This window comes from Galleria mellonella, unplaced genomic scaffold (genome assembly GCF_026898425.1).
Source record: "Galleria mellonella isolate WM207_F2 unplaced genomic scaffold, CSIRO_AGI_GalMel_v1 utg300, whole genome shotgun sequence".
In the NCBI taxonomy this organism is placed as follows: Eukaryota; Metazoa; Arthropoda; class Insecta; order Lepidoptera; family Pyralidae; genus Galleria; species Galleria mellonella.
The window spans coordinates 3406704-3429822 of record NW_026442068.1 but is presented as its reverse complement, the minus strand read 5'-3'; the positions used below and the strand labels follow the sequence as shown (position 1 = coordinate 3429822).

Here is a 23119-nt window from a genome sequence, read left to right as displayed (position 1 = left end):
GACTGATGTGTTTTGGGCAAGCAATTAAAGTCCCGGTCATTATTGTTGTCTAGTAATTCTTGGGGAATAATTAATTACACAATCTTTAATTAGGTAGGAAATATAACACATTCCGTCATTCATGTAATCAATCAGATCAGCATGGTAATAAAAATTACATGTAAGTAATTTTGAAGGTAGCAGTGCGTTATTTTCCTGAACTTCGGAAGAGATGACATCATATTACTTGTATGATATTGTTGAATTTCCTAAAGTTTGGGGAGGCAAACGTAACAACCCTTTGTGCATAGTTCTAAAAGAGATCGATTAGTGTATATAAATATGAACTTATCTATGTACCTACAAATTCACTTAACATGAAACCAAGAACCACTCTGCAGAAAATAAATATTTAATCCATTAGTGACTAATATAATTAGTGAATTAATGTAGTACACTTTTCTATATATATTATCTTATTGTGAGATGTTGTTTATTCTAAAAATTAAAGTGTTTTTTATTAAAGAAAAATTATTGCACTTTTAATACAGTTTTTACACGAACATAAAAATCCACCACTATTTTATCACAAAATTTTGTCGCATAAAGATACCCTGTCATCTTAGTTCTTTATTAAAAGTCATATTTCATCACGGCTCTATAGACATCCTTTATAAAAATATTCAGCTGTCGGTAACAAAGAGCCCTTTCTGATGGTCACTCGTTGTTCATAACTATTGTTATAATACAGAATATAGTCGAATCCCATCCTTATAACAATACTTCGGTTGTGTAACAAGCTTAAATGCCGATCAAAATTCAATGTCCCTCCAATAACACTAGGTATATTTTAAGTTCCATAACATGTTAAACATGGTAACCATAGAGTAAAAACGTTCTATAATAATCATTGGACATTCTCTGATAATACTAAGGACGTAGAAACTCAAATGTCACTCTGTGTAGTATTTATTGAGTTTTTGGAATAATATCCCATGTTACGCGTAGGTCGACGTCGTTTTATTTTGACACAGACGTGAATTCTCTTTGTTATCTTCAAAGCAATATATCAATAGGTGACATATAAATTCGTGACGAAAAATGTTAAAAAAATATTCGTGAATGGAGCATTCAACGGATGTGAATCGATAAACGTAAATCTACTATAATGGACACGAGAAGTTTGAATTCATTTTTGAACCGGACCACTTTTCTCGAAGACATATAGTTGATGCGCTACTATTTTATGGTAATAATACCTCATGTAATATAACCGTACGTGGTTAAATTTACATAAAAATGTCACTTCTTATAATCGAAACAATTATCTCAATAGGTTGTGGTAATAACATGAACGGTTGAAGATTTATCATGTCACCAATAGAATTTCAATGCGTCGACCACCCGCTAACTTACTAACGATGTCGTTCTGTAGACAATACGAGTGGTACAATGCAAGAATAACGACCTTCCGAGACCGTGTGCCATTGATACCGTTGCTGGCTAAACAGCCAAAAACAAAAGACGAATATAAATCACTAACCCCGTACCCCACGCGTCTAAATGCAAATAGAATGTTTGGCCATCACCAAAATAACTATTACACGAAATATCCCTTATTTCATTAACATAAGGATTCGTATACACTACGAACAGTTTATTAAAGGCACGTTTAAAATGGTCGTGTTATACACTAACCACTTCCAAGTAAACAATAGTCGCTTTAGTACAATGTTAACGTTATTACTTTATGACCACTGTAACATAATCATTTGACTATTGTTGGTCTTACTATTCCGAAAATAATTGTCAGAACGGTTAACGTTACGGACGTTAACCGTTCTGACAATTATTCAATGCGGGTGGACATTGACAAAAATGGACACAATATTTTTACCGCGATGCGAAACTAATCATTTGTTAACGCAACATTGTGGGGTTGGTTTAGACGAGTCTCAACAACAATAGTTTACGTCTCATAACTTGAAGCGCTTGCACTAGAATACAAAAGAGCACCCAGCACAGGTAGAGTAATCGAAAAAATATAAGCATTGTTATGTCTATGTAACTGTTATATTACGTACTTAATTGATTGGTTGTACTCTATGGCTATAAATTATGAAATTCGGAATAATAAAATTATATAGCTAAATATATGGTAATATATTGATGTACATAATTTAAAACTAAATATTGTATATAATAAAAAATATACACAAACAGATAATACCTTGTTACGGATATATAATCTTCATTTCTAATAGGTATTCATACTTTAGGAATTATCATCATTACCTTATCAGCTGTTAATTGTCCACTGCTGAACATAGGCCTCCCCCTTGGGAGGTTTTGCCAGTAGTTACCATACTTGGCAGGCGGATCGGCAACCGCGATGAGACTTAGGTAAGGTTTAAAGAGGCATACTGTTGCCCATCCCTTCATCATTAAGTTTCCTTAGTCGCCTTTTACAACTCCTATTAGAAAGAAAGGAGTGACCCATTCTATGTCGGGATCACACGGCTGTATTATTATTACCACCATATTATTTTCAGAATAATTCTATCAAAATTATACTTAAACATGTCACATCATTAAAAACATTACTAATACCTGTATAAGCACAGATAATATAATAGTAGAATCGGAAACTCGCAAACATAACCACAAGCCCGGCAGTATTACTCCACCGCAGTCTGTCTCACTCTTTCCCGTGTGTGTAGACAGTGACGGAGGTTCCAATAGACACCCCCTTTAGGACAATTTACGCAACGTTCCTCTTCCTGTTAATCTAATTGCCGCTTTCACGTTTAGTTTGTTGCCTTGACCTTTGCAAATGCATTTTGCATGTTTTAATTCCTAACATGGTAAATGGAACGTAATACGTTCTTTATATATTACACACTATTTAAGTTTTAATATTAGATATAAGATTTTAAACAACGAAGCCTGTTTATGAATATTAACAGATAAAGTAGTTTGCAGAAAATATGAATTTAGATAGATACTCTTTCTCCTTTCCTCCAAAAGATTAAAATAGTAAACTTATTGTAGATAGATACAAACAATTACAAGAAATATTGACACTAAAAAAACAAAGGGCGGCCTTATCGCTAAAAGCATTCTCTTATAAGCAACCTTTGGATGGACAGTAGTAATTATAAATAATTTGATCGAAAGCACGATGATACTTCTGTTATTTTTAAATACATGTTGGTAATACCCATTATTCCCATCTTTATGCTACCGCAATCAGTCATGATAACGAACCTTAAAAACATATTTATATATGATTATTATCGAACCACGTTTTATGCTCACTTACTTTTTTTTATTCCACGAAGGTGGTAAACTAGCCTACAGCCCATCTGATACTGTAACTTACGTTACAGTATCACGTATATGTATATGTATACGGTTACTGTAACATATGGACGCCTGTATTATTTTAAATTTATAAATCTGCGCGGTTTATTATTTATTATTATTATTTTCATCTAATTATTTATCCATAATTACTCATATATTATATTGTAACCACTTTTTTTTTAAAATAAATTTATCATTAAAGATGTTCCTAATTTTCACTATTTAAGCGTTGAGCCATCTCCTTCAAATTTTTAAAACTTCATATATCGAAATAACACATCTTTTCTAGCTTAAGTCTGACATTAATTAAATTTTAAAGAAATATGTAAAAAGTTTTTCTTACAATTGTTCCAAAATCAACCCCTGTCCAATAAGAACATCAACGTTTCCTAATAAAAATGTTCACACAATTGCTAGTGCAGATGATTACAGGGACCTTCCCCAACATGAGAAACGATTATCTGAACGTAATTTGGGATATTTCAATGTTACAGCCCCCACAAGCTAAACATTATTGTTGTTCATCGCATGACAGACTAAATTAACACCTCACACGAATCTTGTACGTTATTACTTGCACACGTACAAAGTACATATAGAGACAGTGTCTCTCTACAGATGCTTACTATGAAACAGCCATATTTCTTTATGCAGTGCGATTATATTACTTTAAAATTCGTTACTCTTATTACGAAAATCATAATTTAATTCATATAACTCATCATATCATATCATCATATCAGTTTTTAACTTTCCACTGCTAAACATGAGCCTCCCCTTGGAGGGTTTTGCAAGTAGTTTCCATGCTTGGCATGCGGATTGTTAACCGCAGTTAGATTTTAGAGATGTTTTAAGAGGGACGCTGCTGCCCATCCATTGCCATCGCTTACTCGACTATTACAACACCTACAGGAAAGTAAGGGGTGGCCTATTCTATGCCGGGACTATACGGCACAATTTATATAACTAATAAATAAAAATCAATTGCGGAATGTATGTAAGCGCATTACTTCAGAACGGCTGCATGTTCCTACTCTTAGTTAACTTTTTGATGAGTTTTAATCCTGAGGACAAGGTTTTTATGAAAGAAAATCTTTATCATATCGTACCGAAAAGTGAAATATAATAAGGCAAAAGTCAAAGGTTATTAAGGCAAAGGTCATTAGAAATTTTTTTTAGCATTTTATTAGCCAAGAGCTATCTACTTTTTTTAACATTCTATCATATATATATATATATATATATATATATATATATATATATATATATATATATATATATATATATATATATATATATATATATATATATATATATATATATATATATATATATATATATCTCCACATAAAAGAAACACATTAATCTAGATAAAATAAATAATAAGACTAACACAGAAGTTCTATAGATATATTATGCACACACACACAAAAATATACTGTCACAGTAACAATTGTACTCCTAGTTTCATTCAATACGTACACCTTTGGGGGCGGTACCCGTGTTTAATTGCTTCATTCCGCTCGACTGGCCAGCTACCACGACTATCGGTTTAAAAAAAATATTAGATTGACTGTTTTTTTCAATATTGACACTTTGCCCTATAGAGTATAGTACCAAATGATACTATTCTTACATATATATGCTGCTTCATCCTACTTTCTTAAATAGTTCATGTCATGCATATATACTAAGATTAAAGACAGATAGTCATACGGATACGCAAAAAATATGTAGATCTTTTACTACATTTTTTTATTTCATCCATAAGCCTAACAAAATTAATGTAACACCAACTGGAAGTAAACTTCTTCGATTTAAATTACTGAATCGAACGCAAAAAGAATCGTTGGAATTGATTCAGAATTTGTGAAGATATCGCGGAATTTAATTATCAATCGGCTTGTATTTTTTTTATACCAGTAATTGTATTCATATGTCACGCGGGAAAAATAGAGACACGAATCAAAAATCTTCTTCTTTGGGAAGTGGTTAAAAATCACTATTCTTAATAAACTGACGTAACAAAAAGCACACAAAATTAATGCATATCTACTTACACACATCTATACGTATATCCATTATCCTCGAATAAGATTCTGCGTAACATCTGCTATATGAAATGTACAGTTGACGACAAGATTTCGTGCAAACCCAGAGAATAATTGTTGCGACGTAATCTGCAGGTATATTAGAAAATTTTGGTATAGCGTGCGAGGGCGGGCAGACGTGGCTACACGCGATCTTTCCACGGGGAAGAAAATCAAGCTTGTAATTTAGTGGCACGCTTCGTTAATATATAGTCTCTACGCGAGGTGAGAGTATTTTCTTGATATTGTTGTTTATTTTTAAGATGTATTTTTTATTCATTTCGGCAACAGATTTCAAAAAGAAGGATGAATTCCTATGTATATATATATTGCCTAATATATTGTATTTTCCAACGCAGAATAGATTTGAAACTAGTATAGATTTACTTCGGGTATTTTTAGTGGAATAGGTACTTAATTAACCAACTCGGTGATGTTAAAAATCTCATTAGTTATCTTACTAACAATTTAAACAACAATTACAATAGTAATGAAACACGAAAATTGAAGAACGTAATAAGAACAAAACGAAAGAAACAATTTCTTAAATAGACGTATTATATAGAAAACCGTATGGAGCGTACAATTATCTAAATTTAAAGGCAAATTTTCCGTGGTGTGTAGAACACTAAAAATTACAAAAAAAAAAAACAAAACGGTGATTTGTCTTATTAAAGTACCATACAGTAGTTTATTGTGAAATATTCTCACATCGCTAAAAATTTCAGTAAGAATTTCATTGACAATCCGCTACTGTTGTCAAAACGTCACGATGAGTAACTGTTTATATGCAATCTAACGTTACGATTTAACAAGTCTTAGGGATCTCTTCGCCGTGTGAACCTGGTATAGAATGGCCACCCTTTTTTAGCCCGTAGGTATCGTAAAAGGCGACTAAGGGAACTAAATAGTCGAGAGATGAGGAGAAGCGCCTCTCTTAAAATCTTCAAAACCTAACTTCGGTTGACAACCCACCTGATAAGCGTAGACACTACTGGCAAACCCCTCTTATATGGGAAAAGTGGACAGTTAACGGTTGAAATAATAATAATAATAATAGGAAACTCTAGTGTTGTTGGTCTACATCACTTATTATAATTACATGTCACAACATTTCACCCTCCGTATAGCCTTCATACCTTATAATAATAGAGGCTTCATTATGCGATGCAAATCTATATACATCTAAATAAATTTGTTTTTGGTAACTCTCGCATAATTTTACGATAATTTTATTATATATATATATATATATACAACGTATGTACAATCAATTTGTTTTGATTTTAGTAAATATTACCCAACCTACTATGCAATACATTTATCAGTAAACATGTTATATACATTCAGAAATACCATAAATAGATTAATATGTATTTCAAAACTTTACGTTTGAAATAGGCAGTCATGGGTATTCAGAGCCGAATTTCTTGAAAACGAGGGCCGTGGTTTCCTACATCGTATAAAGTTCCTTTCCAATTATCTGGCAAAGTGACACTCCTCCACTATGTACACTTTTTCAGAAACTACCTTTCACGTATTGCTATATGGAACTTTCCCAAACAGCTGACATTAAAAGCTTCAAGAAAAGGCCATAATATATACCTTCCTAAGAGGCTGGCAGCACGCCTACAATTGTTATTGATATTAGATAGATAGATAGATAGATACTCTTTATTGTTTCCTCCAAAAGATTACAATAGTAAACTTATTAGATATTGTGAGTGCTCATAGCACTGTAGTCACTTACCATCAGGTAAACCGCATGTTTGTTTACTCTTTTTGTTATAAATTTTTTTATTCTCAGTAAATAGTACAATAACTCAAAACTACATGATAATAAAAATATGACAATAATTCAGAATTCAATCAATATAATATATGCATATGATACATGAACTCATTATAAAACTTACCTATATATAAAAAATAAGCTATTCCTGTAATTTTCTTAATGTATTAATAATATCCTTCAATCGGCGGACAATTTACCATAAGAATCACTATAGCCGTCCGTACCATTATGCTTTCCTTATAGGTTAATAAAATATTTATTTTACTACACATCAAACTGGAACAATAAACTTTACGTGTTTACAAATAAAGTTCGTTTTTGTGGAAAATCTCCACTTTAGTCGCAGTATCATTTCAAGTTGAGTACGTCCATTTCTTTCACCGCCCATAATAATGTTTGGCGATTTATCAAATCGCAATTTCGTAATAGATACCCGCTTGATGTGACAGAAGATAAAATGGGCGAAATTGAAATTGTTGGAACAATTGTGTCTTTAAGCAGCCCTTAACAAACATTAATATTGTAATTAATCTTCTTTAAAATAATGTTAACCATATTTTTGAATCTATTAATTTAGAAAATCTCATAATTTAATATTAATACTAGCAGCCCGCCCTGGCTTTGCATGATTTTATTGACAATAAGACGGGCTGATATGGCCTAGTATAGAAAAAATACGGATTGTATATTATTTTTTTATTAATAAAAAAATCAATCCGAATTTATTGTTGTTTTACCTATAATAATTATTCTTTCAGACATTAACTGTCCACTGCTGCACATAAGCCTTCCCCCTAAGGGGAGGTTTGACAGTAGTTACTATGCTTGGCAAGCGGGTTAGCAGTGACAATTAGGCTTTTTAAGTGCTGCCCATTCTTCGCCCTATAATAATAAGCTGGATTGTTAGCGAATAACATAAGTTATATATCATCATACATGTAATGTTAATAGTATTTAAATATTTAAATGTTAATGTAATTGCGAGCACGATTATTTTTTTATTTAAATTACCTGTTCTTAAATTGTTGCATGCCCCATAGGGTATAACCGTTGATACTGATGTCAAGTCCAAAGCAATGTTTACTGCATATGTATGTACACAGTTGGCAATAAAATTCTATTCTATACTAGAATAGAATTTTATTGCTAACTGTATCATTATCTATCTACTCGAGTGAAGCCGGGGCAGGTCGCTAGTACTGATTCATTTTATTTATAAACAATTTATACCCATCATTCACAGTACGGTGTTATAGTTTAATGCGTTTTTACAACTCTACCATATATTACGTCATACACTAAATTTCAAAGAACATCTATACGGATAGCTTTAGTCTAGCTGTGGGTCGCGTATGTTTTATGTACACGATGCTTTTGTTAGCGCCTTTGTAACGCCTGCTGTTATCTGTTTTATCGCTGTTTCTTTGTATTATATCACAATCGAATTGAACGCATCATCTATATTGTGCAACATCCTAAATCCAATGGTGATAAAGTCGAATTTGTAACGTCAACATCTTCGTTCGACACATTTTTGACCGGTTCTCTTGGCAGAGTTCAAGATGATACCCGAAAGATGACAATGGATTTAAATGACTATATCCCTAACATCTCTGTTTGTATTGTCATGTAACTAAAAAGCGTTGGAGTTATTTATGTTGTTTTTAAATCATGTTGATACAAGTGCTACAGATCCCGAGATCGAGGGAATACAAAGAGGTCAGTCAAAATTATTATTCCGTTTGAGGGTGATATTTTCAACCGAATTTAAAACGGAGGGGCTTCTAATTTCAATACATATATAATGTTTAAAAGGTTTAAAAAAATATTTAGCAATAGCGAAAATAATAGAAAGTTTATCGTCATTTTGGCAGCATTATTTTAATTTTTTGTCAACAAAATAACGACTTTTGTTATTTTACTACAAAAAAATAAAATCTATGCATAACTATGACATTTTAAATAAATAAAAGTACAGTCTTACTCACATCAGTTCCAATAAAAAGTAACCTCATAATTTAATCGAAATCCATTAAGATATCTTGCTATGGAATGACAAATATCGAAACATTTTTACAAACTATTATATATACAACAGAAATAAATACTTTAGTCGGTAACCTTTATTAAATATCTACATCATCAATGCTAGGGATAAATAAAATAATACGTAATATACACTAATAAAAAATTACAATACTCGTAAATACTGACATAAAAGAAATATGGGGTTTCAATTTCGATCTTAGCCTTCGCTGACAGTAAATAACAATAAATAAACTATTTAAACAGAGATATTAATGACTTCTTAATGTATTAATATAAAATTAAGACATATGTGGTAATTATAAAATTGTAAATACATACAAATATGCCATGCCTGTCTCCCATTGGGATAGGCAGAAACAATGGAACGCCAAATGCTTCGAAAAATAAAACAAAAATTTTAAATTAGAAATCATTATCTTTATTAATAAATGTGAATATGGGTTTTTGCTAGTTAATAACATCTTAGCGCCTTCACGGCTTGGATAAATTAAGTCGATAGACCCCTCATGAAATTTACACATTGTATTTGGCAAAAAAATTAAAATAGGCTTTTTTCATTATGATCATACAGATGAAATCGTGAACACAATTAGTTTAATTATAAAGATAATAAAATATCTATAATTTTAATATTATTAAGAGAAAATATTTTATGTATTTTAAAAACTACGCAAGCGAAACTATTCGAATGATAAAAAATTCTTTCATTTATATATCATTAATCTATTTAATTGAAAATAAAATGCTGTATCGTTAGTAAGTATATCACTTGAGAACAAAAAAATTGGTTTAGTAGTTTCTTTTAAGAGTGCATAATAATCCAGGAGTTTAGGGAAAGCAAAATTTGTCAAATTTTCCAGAAAGTCAAAAAACATAATTTTGGTACGTATTTCCGTTTATAGCTGACAGGACTACTTCTAGCTTAATAGTCTTCCTATCTGCAAATTAACAGGTTGATCTGTGATTACAGATCTTTCCTCATAAAAATTTCATGCGTTGACAATGGAATATTCTCTCATAGGTTAGACAATTAATGAAAACATTCTTATCTTTTTATCTTTGAAAATGCACTTACTGTGAATAAATACTAAGTAATAAATCTATCTAACGTCAATTACGCTTTCTAACATATAATCTACGTTAGTATAGTTTAAAATAAAAGAGTGTATTACTACTTATCCCTCGGCTTTATCGGGGTCTAATAAGTTAAAAGATAAGTACAAAATTGTATCCAAATTCATTCAAATCCTTTCAGTCCATTAAATATTGTTAAGTAAAAATTTTCAAATGTATTTACAAGTTTTCCAGCTTCTAATACCTATGAATTTCAGGCGGGGTTACCATACCATTTTCACCCATCAAAAAAAACCTATGAATTTATTGTTAAGATTATGGGCGTGGTACTATTAATATATTACGTGGTTACTATTCTTAGTATACTCGTAATATACCGTCTCAAAAATACCTGATCGACCTAATTCATTCTAGTTAATTATTTATATCTCAGTCTAACCATGGTAAACTTATTCTTAAAAGATGATGGGATCACTCAACCATATTGCATTCTACAAAATAATACGCATATTATATTGAATATCAGTACAAAAATAAGAATTGATATGTCTATATGGAATTAAAGACGTAACCGCATCTATATGTTTTTATCAATTTCTTATCTAATGATAAGTTGTATATTTCTTCGTTCTTTTTTCGCTATTTTCCCCTTAACAGAAAAGACGTTCTCTGTTATGAAAAGAAAAGAAAATGTTTATTGGCAACGAACATCAATCTCATTTATTGAATCTATACTGAACCACTGATAGTTGTCCCTCAAATGATAAGAAAGAAACCTTTTTTGTATCACATTACTATCCATATGTCTACGTCTACTAAAACTCTTTTTTATTAAAGAATAGATATATAAGGAAACATTATATATAGAAGAAAATAATTAAGAAAAATAATAATAATGTTATTAGGAATAATCATAACCTATTGTAATTATTAATTTAATTAAAAATATTTTCGTTAATCCATTGAGTCAATTATAAACGATGCATAAATAAAAATAATTTTTACATTTATGATTTTTATTACATACAAATACAAAAATAATAAAAATAAACTAGATATAATAATTAAAACTTACCTCACGACTCCATAATTCGCAACAAAAGTCCAAAATATAATACTCACAGCACTTTACAACACTGAAAACTGTGGCATCGCAATAATTACGAACGTAGGCGGAAAGTGATCAGATTTTGCCGCCCATACGCGTGCAGCCGACCTGACGAGCAGGACTTTACTGAGGGGGGATAGAGCCTCCCGGAGGTCTCAACAGACGCGCGCATCTCCTACCTTAGCACTCTTATATGCGTAACCAGAGGGTCCTAGCTTCATATGTTACCCCGAGCAATATCGAAAGCAGGTAAGAAATGTTTCACATCGCTCCCTCACTAAGGAGGGTATAATGACTTGCTATAAAACTTAAGGCCAGCTGTTTTCAGCTTGTAAAAGTGTGAGAAACTGTTCTGGAAAATATTAAAGATAAATAAGGAAATGTAATATGTAGGTTAAATCTAATATATAAGATAAATCTGTCGAAATGTGAGCTAATTAGTTGAAATTATAGTTTAAATATAATCGTCATGTGGTTTCGACATATAATAGGCCACCTCTTCCTTTCCCATAGGTATCGTAAGAGGGGTCGAAGGATGGCAAAAGTGGCCCTCGTAAAACATCACCGAAAGCCTAACTGCGGTTGCCAACCCGCCCGCCAAGCATGGCAACTACTGGCAAAACTCTCCCTTATAGGGAACGCCAATATTCAGCAGTAGAGAGTTAACAGCTGATATAATAATAATAAAAAATTGTATAAAACTGGAACATGTCTGCAATTCATCTGGTGGCGAACGCTCATGGGCGGCAATAGTCTCCAATAGATAAGCCACGAACTAGTTTGCCTTCTTTAAAAAAAAAAAAACTATAATAACATGTATACTATATGATCATAACAATAAGTAACATAAGTATAATTAATTATACATAAATAGAGGATGAAATTAAATATTCATTACAAAGTTAAGAAAATAACAATCACTATCAATCGTGTTAGGTCTTAATTTAGATTTTTATAGGATGCTGATAGAAAACATTATCCTTAAAACAAACAAATAATAAAATACATTTTTATACAAATATTCATTGAAATAATTACAAGTTACAACAGAAAGATAAAAGCTTATAACGATATAATCTGTTGCTGCTTTTTAAAATCCTAAGGGAATATTGCTATATTATATATATACATTGCTATTCATTATATGTACATATAATGAATTTTATGATTATTATTACTTAGACTTATTTTGTTTATCATTTTCTACAATTGTTACAGTGGTAGGCGAAATGCTGTAAGGTAAAGCACTATACTCCCTCTGAATGTTAAATTGACGTTAAAAACGTTAAAAATGAATATAAGTTTTAAAAATAAAACGATATTACTAATTTTCTAATGGATCCAAAGATAAATTTAGATAAATACGATGGCAGCCATCCAAGAAAACCTTGTCAACAAAAGCCTGTGTACACGCTTGTTGCTCGTACCTCGTAGGTAGTCGTTCGGATATCCGCCCTTTACCTTGACTTGACGTTTAATCAACTACCTATATAGGAACCAACAGAGCTTACCCTAAGTAGTTTTTATTACGGAGTATAGAAAGACAAATGTGTTCACTGTGTCACATGTCGACGAAAAGGATAATATATTTTAGGGTAGAGAAAAATTACGACAATAAAAACTGGAGTTTCGCAGCAAAATTAACGATGTATAAGTTGACAGGAGTATTTCAGCTTATCTTCGGGTCTTTAATGCCAGACGAGTTACGCCATTTTCCCTTTTTATTACAGCGCATTAACTGTGTTTTTGTTTTTTTTTTATGTTTTCCTACACATTTATAAAAGTAATACAGACGAACTAAATGAACCATTTAATGATTTATAAAATTACCCAATAAAATATTTATGATACGGCTTTGTTTGCTAAGAAATACACAGGATCATTTAATTTGAAAGGTAATACATAAATGTAGAAAACTAAGCAAATGGTATCCAACTGTTCATAATAATGTGGCAATGACACAGGCGATTTCCTTTCACGACATTTTTCTGTCTGAAAGCACATTTCAAAATACTCGTATGACCAGATTAACTTGAACCCGCGACAAACAACTTTTAGTCTGAAATCGACAAGATTTTAGAGGAAAACGAAGTACAGAGAAACTGGCTATGGTATAAAAAGAGAGATACATGTTTCTTGTTCAACTATTAATCATTGTCCCCTAAAAGCCTCCGTCCTACACAAAAAATTAACACCCTGCATTTCTGCCAGCGACTCCGCTGGAAAGATACTGGTCTAACCAACATTTGAAATGAATTTTTCGTTGTTTTCCTTTGTTATTTATTTGAGTATAGCAAAGGAATTCATTAATTTTAAAGTAGGTATAGACATAGATACTTTTTATCCCGGGCAATCAGATATGCTTATACATAACTCGTCATATGGAGGAAATTGGTTATAAACTTGTATATTTGTATGTCAACTTATATCTATGCCTTACAAAAATAAGAAGATATTGAAATAATAAATTTTGATTACTTTATTATTTTGATTAACTTTAATACATAGAACCAACCTTTTTCTCGATCATAACAGACGGAACTAAATCTAGCTTGAATAATATTTATATCTCATATTCAGCTACCTGAAATATTTCTGTGACAAATCTTATCCTACAAAAATTTCATAAATTTTGATAATGGATCGTTTTCCCAAAGAGCAAATAATTATTTAGTTAATTAAATAATTATTACTATTTAAATCTAAATAGAACAAATGATTTAGGATAATTTCAGCATCATCATCATTATCATATCAACTTTTAACTGTCCACTACTGAACATAAGCTTCCCCCTTGGGGAGTTTTACCAGTAGTTGCCACGCTTGGCAGGCGGATTGGCAACCGTAATTAGGCTTTGGAAATGTTTTCAGAGAGACGCTGCTGCCCATCCCCCACTCTCCCTTAGTCGCCTTTTACGACACCCACGGGAAAGAAAGGGGTAGTCTATTCTATGCTGGGACCACACACAATTTAATTACTTTTAATGCAACCAATCTACGCGAAATCGAAATTTCCATACTTTTTAAACTAACAACAATAAATTACTGTTCACTTCAGCAATTCGTAGTACGGATGAAACTACGTGTATTCCGTACCGTGACACCCAATCCATTTGCTACCGACTGTGCCCGAATCGCTTGTCTAGATTACATCTATTGTTATGTACTATATATTTGTGCTTATTTACCTGTATAGTTTATGATTTTGTTATATATTTTGACAAAATTATTTACTACCATTAAAAATAAACAAGAGACTTTTTATTTTGCTTTTATTGTTATATAAATATTATTATAACATTATAAAAATATTCTAATGATTATTATTGACAATTAATTGATAGGTTTTTTTTTATATTTCGATTCGAGCATTTTAGAACTGATACATTTTTTTTTATACAACTTAGAATGGCAAACAAGCTGACGGACCACCTGATGGAAAGTGGTAACCGTCGCCTATAGACATGAGCAGTACCATGGACTTAACAGAGTATACTGTTTCGCCCATGATATCCCCCATGCGTTGCCATTCCTGAGGACTCAGGTGTTATTCCTCTGTACCCAGTAAATTCACGCCATATCCCACCTTTCAGACCGAAACACAGCCACATTCTACATCATACCAGGATTAGTATATTATCATAAATTATAGTTTCAAATATAATGCTATAGTAAATGAAAGTATTGTAATAAATTTAATAAATTACTTATTACTGATATCAATATCATAAATGTGAAAGTGACTTTGTTTTTTTGTTTGTTATCTCTGGCGACTTTATCGTTATGAAATATGGCCACGTTTCATACCAATCATATATCCCGTTTACACGGATGGTGTCGCGGGTAAAGACCAGTTATAAAATACACCTAAACAAAGTTCATATCGTAATAAAAAATCCATTTAATACTACTCTCCAATTTGATATTTGTTCTAGAAATAAGTTCACTCTTGTAATGTGCAATATTATTATACTTTCCCTTTAAATAAATATATTCTTACTATATTAGTGAAAATAAGTTTGTTTGTTGTTTTGTTATTTTATAGCACCTTAACCAGTCACTATGAAATATATGATATACACATAGTATATGGGATGGAAAAGAAGAGACGAATATAGACAACTTTTTATTCCGGTCAGTAAACATATCTCGGTCATGCAGACGTAGTCGCAAGTAAAAGCTAGTATGTGATATATATATATTGAGAATGTTCATATGTAGGTGGCAGATTGTAAGTGGTACTCACTTACAATCTGGTGAGTCTCGTGCCCGTTTGCCCCTTGTGTTATAAAAAAAAATATATAGAACAGAATGTCGCGTATGAAATAAAACCATACGATACCTGACATAACGTTGTACAATGAAAAGGACCGAACCAAATAAACCTTGCTCCCGAAGTGTACAAGAGCTCCTCTATTGTTATTTTTATTTTCTGCGACTCCATATTGTTCAACGTCAATGTTTGTCCTCTATTTACCTCCTTTCACAGCGGTCCCAGTTATACGGGATACGGAAAATCCAGATAGTTTTTCCTCTGATAGTTTTTGTGTAATAAATCTGTGAAAGTTAATAACTATCCTATATTTTATTTTTATACCGTCTCAGTTAACATTTATTGGTATAGACAAAATTACACAGCAAATAATTACGTTATATCAAAGTCGGCATTGCCATCTGATTGATAAAATATGAAAAGATACATAGATTTATTAGGAAAAGAAATATACACAGATGTAACCATGAAGTATCAACATAATAAAAAGAAAAAATAAATAAAAAAGAATTTTCTGGCTTCTATTAATCTATATATAATATATATATATATATATATATATATATATATATATATATATATATATATATATATATATATATATATATATATATATATATATATATACTAAATTCACAAGAATTTAGATTCACAGTTATGTTTAAGAAGATATACCTTAAAATCCGGTGTATATTTCATCTTGATACACCATTTAAAAGTGGACTTTTTCATTTGTTTTATTTTGATAATACGAAAAAACCTAGATATAAATAATTTCAGAATAAACATATAGATAGATAGACAGCCAAAATTTTAAAAAAATATCGTTTTTACCTCTATTAATCCTATTAAGACCTCTCATATCAATTGTTCTTAAATATGTTCAATATACTATACATACATTGTCTAGTTACAATTTTAATATATTGGTAATATAAGATATACCTGTTTTTAAAATATCCATATAAGTTGATTAATAATATCCAAGATATTATTAAGCAACTACCATCACCACTCTCCATCGAATAGGCCATCAACCTGTTAACTATTCCAAATTGCATTCAAAATTATACAGTGTAGATATAATGATCGCGATTACTTCTAAAACCTTCATAGACATTTTAGTTACAAATAAATAAATAAATGCAATGGGAGATGGTTTATACTAACAACTCTAAAACGCTGAAAATAAAAAAAAAATAAGCTGAAAATTAATAAGCACTTATCAAATTAGACATTACAAGAATAATTTATTAACAAATTTGGTATAATAACAATTTTAACGTTTTATTGTATTTAAAGTAGTTAGTCTGATTTTTATTAATAAATATAGGTACACATGTTAACACAAGATGTTTAATAAAATTAATATAATTTAAAATAAATATCTAACACACTCGTGATCGAGTGATCTTTTATTTGGTTATAGTTTTTCTTCAGAGTCGAAACTTCGATTTGATTTATTTATCCAACGTTGACTACTCTATAAATAGTGTTTTATTTTTTATAATTCCTTTTTTTTAAATATCTAATATCTATAAGCAAAAAGTGTTTAACAAAATTAACTTCTTCTAATAAATACACCCGTAACAATGCTAAATCTTTATACCGAGTAATCCTAATTGTGAAGTTTAACTCTCTAAACTTTAGAATATAAAACTGGTATTAATTAATTAATAAGGTGGGCACTTAACAGAATCTCGTGTAAAAAAGGCTTAACGACGAAGTTTCGGTAACGAGTAACCATCGACGCGCCCTTAATCCCACCGTGGGCCGGCGAAGCCTGAAAAAGTGTGTAGACCGTTGAAAATTCGGATTACAGCTGTAATCTCGAATAATACAGCCGAATATACGAACGGTGTCGATGAATAAATCGATGGTGGTGCTCGGATTTCCATTAAATCACACTTAAATGATGCATGTGACACAATCTGCATGGCCTTTCAGATTTATTTTTTAGTTGATGTATCGTATACTTAACACAATTAATGTAGTTTATTTATTTAAAGCCAGGGTTGCCAGATTGGATATTTTTTTTCGTAATACTTAGTAATTATATTAACAGCAAATTTTTTAAGAAAAATACAATGAAAGTGGAGGAATTTGTGTAGTTTGTTTCAGAGGGAGACTTTGTACAAAATTCGTATGCTTGGGCACCTCTTTCCCATTCGTGTTTCAACCGTAAAGCAGCTGTGTTTGCATGGCTGTGTTTCGGTTTGAAGGGTGGAATATGGCGTGAATTTACTGGGTACGGAGGAATAACACATGAGTCCTCAAGAATGGCAACGTATGGGGGTATCATAGGCGGAACAGTATACTCTGTTATGTCCATGGTACTGCTTATGTCTATAGGTGACGGTTACCACTTTCCATCAGGTGGGCTGTTCGCTATTCTAAGTTGTATAAAAAAAAGTTTTTTTTTTGATAAATTTACTATTTATAAATCGTACAGCAGTATATAAAGCCATACAATAAACTAATGAAAGTAGCATCATAAGATGAATTACCTGGTATAGAGACAACGGCATTCCTTTTTGTTTCTGTTTGAGTTTGAATAAAAGTTAAGAAAATCGTATCGATTTAGGTAAAAATATTTGAAATTTTGATACTTGGTAAAAATCGTATCTGGCAACATTATTCACAACACAGAATACAGGGTATTTTGATCTGTCGCTTTATATAGCCTCATTCAAAGTTATAGGACATATTAAAGATGTAAATCGCTATTTTAAATAATATATTTGACGTAATTTTGATAAATTTTATTTATTTAAGTTGTGAAAAATAACTGTAATAAAAAAGTAGCCAAATTGATACAAGTTAATATGGCTACTTTTTTTAATGGTTATAATATTGGTGGATTTATATAGAATTTATAGGTATATCTAATATTTAAATGATATCGTTGATTTTTTTATATATAGTTACAATGGAGGAATGCAGGTGATAGGTCACGTAACACGGTAACATTAAAATAACTATATTATACTCCATAGTAGAGAATAGAATAAAAATAATATTTATTCACATGCACTTATTTACAAGCTCTTTTAAATCGTCAATTTTTTATGATTGTACTGCTGGATTCCGAATGTTGTCATCAGCTAAAGAGAGCCCACAAGAAACAACAGTTACTCTTTTCAAATTATTATGCACAAGATAAATTATATTTGCACAGTATAAGTAGTATTTATATTATATGTATAGTAAGAGAGTATTTTAAAATAATTAACATATGGAAATATAGTAACATCACTTAATAAACTAAAATATAAATAATAGGATAATTAAAGTCAAATATCGTATTAACACAACTGTATGCAAATTTCATCCCATTAATTCATAATTCTATATAAATCACTTGATAGTACTGACTTCCATTTTCTTTTTAATTTCCGCAACTCTGCAGGTTTTTATCAGGTAGTCAATGCCTGATTGGATGAAATTCCTTTCAGAGATAAGACCTTATTATTATAGATTGCGACTGTACTTCTAACTTTATTGAAATTTTTAGTGAACTATAAAAGTTAAAGGTCTGTTTAACTTAATTTTGTTATATACTTTTTCTTTTGTTTTTTACTTTTACTTTCGATCCGCTCTTAAAATCCTACATTTAATACTCATGTGGCGATTAAACAAACTGACATATTTTCTACATAATATCACGACATAGGAAAAGTATCATTTAATATATAATAGTGATATCTTCACGACTGCAATTAAAATTAAAAATCTCCCTCACTAAATCCGAGCGGGCCTCCTACAAAGTGTAGGAAGGTGAAAACTCAAAACAAATTGCGTTAAAACGTAATAGAAACTCGTTTCCCGTAAAAGTTTCCATCAGATTACGACGCAAATTCAATATTTAAGATTGATTTGGGCAGATGTTTGAAAAGCCATCCCTGCGTCTTATGCGAAAAGGGCAATGCGCCCTATATGAAATAATATATACAGTTAAATATAAGAATATAGCTAAGCACTTGTGGCTATTTTGAAGAAGCGTCTAAAAGAATGGGGTTTACAATCTTTTTTGTATTTATGTTATCGGTAGCTTCACCAAATATTAGTCGATTATGATACTTATTTGCAATCGGTGTTCATTGTGTTGTGATCGGTGTTCCTCTCGTGTTGGCTTTTTATAAGTTTTGCACGCTCTTTCTCTTTCAGATCAAAAGGCTGTTTATTCGCGAGTAGAGCCGCGGGATACAGCTAGTTTTATTATATATGAAACATCTTGTGGTCGTTGTTTTAAAATAAGAATAGTGAGATTAATAGCTAAAATTATACCACAATGGATGTCTTTATTTTTTTTAAGAACAAAATATGTACTATATGATTAAGTTTGAGTTTCATATTTTTCTATAACGTCCGTGGGTAGAAAAGGTCAAGTATTATCTATACTTCACTATATTTATACGAGTAAATAACGAAAAAAGAGTATAGGGGTTCCTTAACATTCTTTTTTCTGTTAATTTTTGTATACATATTGAAATAGCAAACAAGCCGACTGCCTATTTGATGGAAAGCAGCAACTGTCACGTATAAACATAATTATGTACTTGAATAGCATATATCATCAACATCATCATATCAGCTTTTAATGATCCACTGCTGAACATAAGCCTCCTCCTTGAGAGGATTTGCCAGTAGTTGCCATGCTTGGCAGGCGGATTTGCAACCACAGTCAGGTTTTAGAAATGTTTTAAGAGGGACGCTGCTGCTCATCCCTTGCCCTGCCTCAGTCGGCTCTTACGACACCCACGGGATAGGAAAGGGCGGCCTATTCTATGCCCAGATCACAGAGCTATTAACATACATGTATATGTAAAATTATCAGAGCTGATGAGTTCATCAGCTAACTAATGATGAGATATAAATATGAATAATAATAAATATGAAATAATAATAACTGGCCATGTAATGTTGTAGAATTATTTTACATACATAACCACGTTAATCCCCTTCTCTTAGTAAATAAACTTTTCATTTAAAACATTAATTACTGCTGGGCTGTTATCACCACATTCTATAAATCAAACCGTATGCCATTCAATTGTATGACAATCAATGTTACGCTCATTTTATAATATTATTGACTGTTGATTGCAAAAGATATTAAATAACAAATTATGACATCAATATTGGTTAAAAAAAAATTAATCGAAATGTGAACCTGCACCTTTTAGAAGTCACATAATGTAATTGCTAAATAAACTATACTATATTTATGGTTTTAACAGTAATTATTGAATGGAAATTAAGTATAGTGCCTTTTAAGATTGTAAGTTATAGTCAATTAAGTATGCTGCTTATGAAAATAGTCGCGCCTTTTGTTAACTTTGTAAGAGACACGGACGTAAAAGCTTTTCCTACGAAGCATGCCAAAAATTGAAGAAAACGAAAGGAAAAAATAAAACGTATTTCATACTTAGAGCCTGGGAAATTTGCATGATATTACAGCTCATCCGCCTGTAGCGAGTTTTTGTAGGATCGTAAACGACCCACAACAAGAATTTGAATTTCTTTTTAAATTACTCGAATCACTAATTAGTATAACAGACATTATTCCATGTTTTCATAAGATCCATTTCCATTGAAATTTCTTTCTAATTTCCAAGATTTCCATCAGTTGAATAGTCTTTATTTGTGAAAAATTCTAACTAATAATAACAATAGCTCAAAATAACTAAATAATCTTATTATTACCTCATACCGCGATTAGTAAATTCTCTACCTACCGACTTGCGAAACAATATCACTGTTAAAAACATAAAGTTTAAACTGAAAGCTTATTTACTGTCCAACCTTGCTAAAACAGCAGAATGTTAATGTAAATATGATAATATAATTTGAGAACGAAATGTTAAATATCACACACAAGCCCAAGAAGTTTAAGTGGTACTAAAAATCCAGTTTTTTTTTTTTAATGTATTTAAGCATGCTAATTAAATAAAAAAAAATTATAAAAAAAAAGTAAATTGTTTAAAATTTTGTTGTAAAAAAAATACAACTAAAACTTAGAAACAACGATAATTCTCAGCATATTAATTGAATATTATATTAAAAACTACATATATACTCGTATGTAAAAATATATGAACATAATATACTTAAATAAACATATCAAGATGGTTAGTCCACTGCTCTATACTATATAGAGGTTTAACTATTTTTTTTATACAACTTGGAATGGCAAACAAGCTGACGGCCCACTTGATAGAAAGTGGTAACCGTCGCCTATAGACATGAGCAGTACCATGGTCATAACAGTACACACGCATATTGTTTCGCCCATGATACCCCCCATTCGTTGCCATTCCTGAGGACTCAGGTATTATTCCTCTGTACCCAGTAAATTCACGCCATATCCCACCCTTCAAATCGAAACACAACCATGCAAACACAACCGCTTCATGGTAGAAACACGAATGGGACAGAGGAGGAGGAGATAGACAAACTAGAAAAAATATTATAAAAAAATATATAAAATATCCTATACAACTTAAGAGATTATTGGACTAAGTTATTATTTAAATATTATTTAATATTAAAATTCAGAAGGTTAATATTCATTACAATTTAAATGTCAACTAGAAAACTGTGAACAACACGAACCACACTCCCCTTCCTTACAAATGAACCGTATAATCATACGACATATATATTTACATGTCGGTATACATATACATACGGCTTACACTATGTCCAATTCGCCGATCTTTTTGCGACTAAACGGCCCGAGGCGCTCAATCCACAGAAAAAGAATCTCACAAACAGAATGTTACTCGCTCGAGATCACACTGCACTATTTGAATTTTCTCCTAAGGGAGGGTAGAATCAATTTAAATTTTAACTCACACTTAATACACCCTTGTTTGGTGTCTAAGTGGTGTGTTCCAGTCACCCTCTGTTTGAAACGAATAATAAGTTGGGAAGACAACAAGGTTTGGTGCAAACAGACAGAATACTTTCGTTTGGTTTTTATTTAAATATACTTCGTTATTCCCTTTTGGTTTTTAGAATTTAAGCATAAAGAAATAAAGGTAGATATTATGAAATATATTACAATTAGATTATTCTATCAAATTAATATTCCCTCTTCATGAATTTAGGTTTTTGCAATAAACTTCTATAGAGAGAAAGAGAGCTTATTAGTTATAGAGTTTAGTCCTAGTTAGTTAATAAACGATACTTACGTGGAGGCCGTTACTTGTAATCTGCCCTGTCAGGTTGACTACAATGGGCTAACTAACCTGACTTCATTCTCAACTAGGAGAGCAGGAATTATTAGGAATGAGGTCTGCCGCATTGCAGGGGGGAAATGGATTGTTAGCAATGGAGACTGAAAATTCCATTGCTAGCAATATACCCAACCAGATCGACCT

At 31.2% G+C, this 23119-nt stretch overlaps 1 protein-coding gene across 2 annotated transcripts in view; it reads right to left on the bottom strand.

Moving 5' to 3' along the window:
* Window positions 1–11573, bottom strand: part of LOC113515249 (roundabout homolog 1-like) — a 63641-nt gene extending 52068 nt beyond the window's left edge. For both annotated transcript variants that reach the window (XM_052895674.1, XM_031907610.2), the window contains exon 1: window positions 11429–11573. The gene's annotated coding sequence lies outside the window, so the exon portion shown is untranslated. The remainder of the gene's footprint in view (window positions 1–11428) is intronic.
* Between the last annotated feature and the right edge of the window lie 11546 nt (window positions 11574–23119).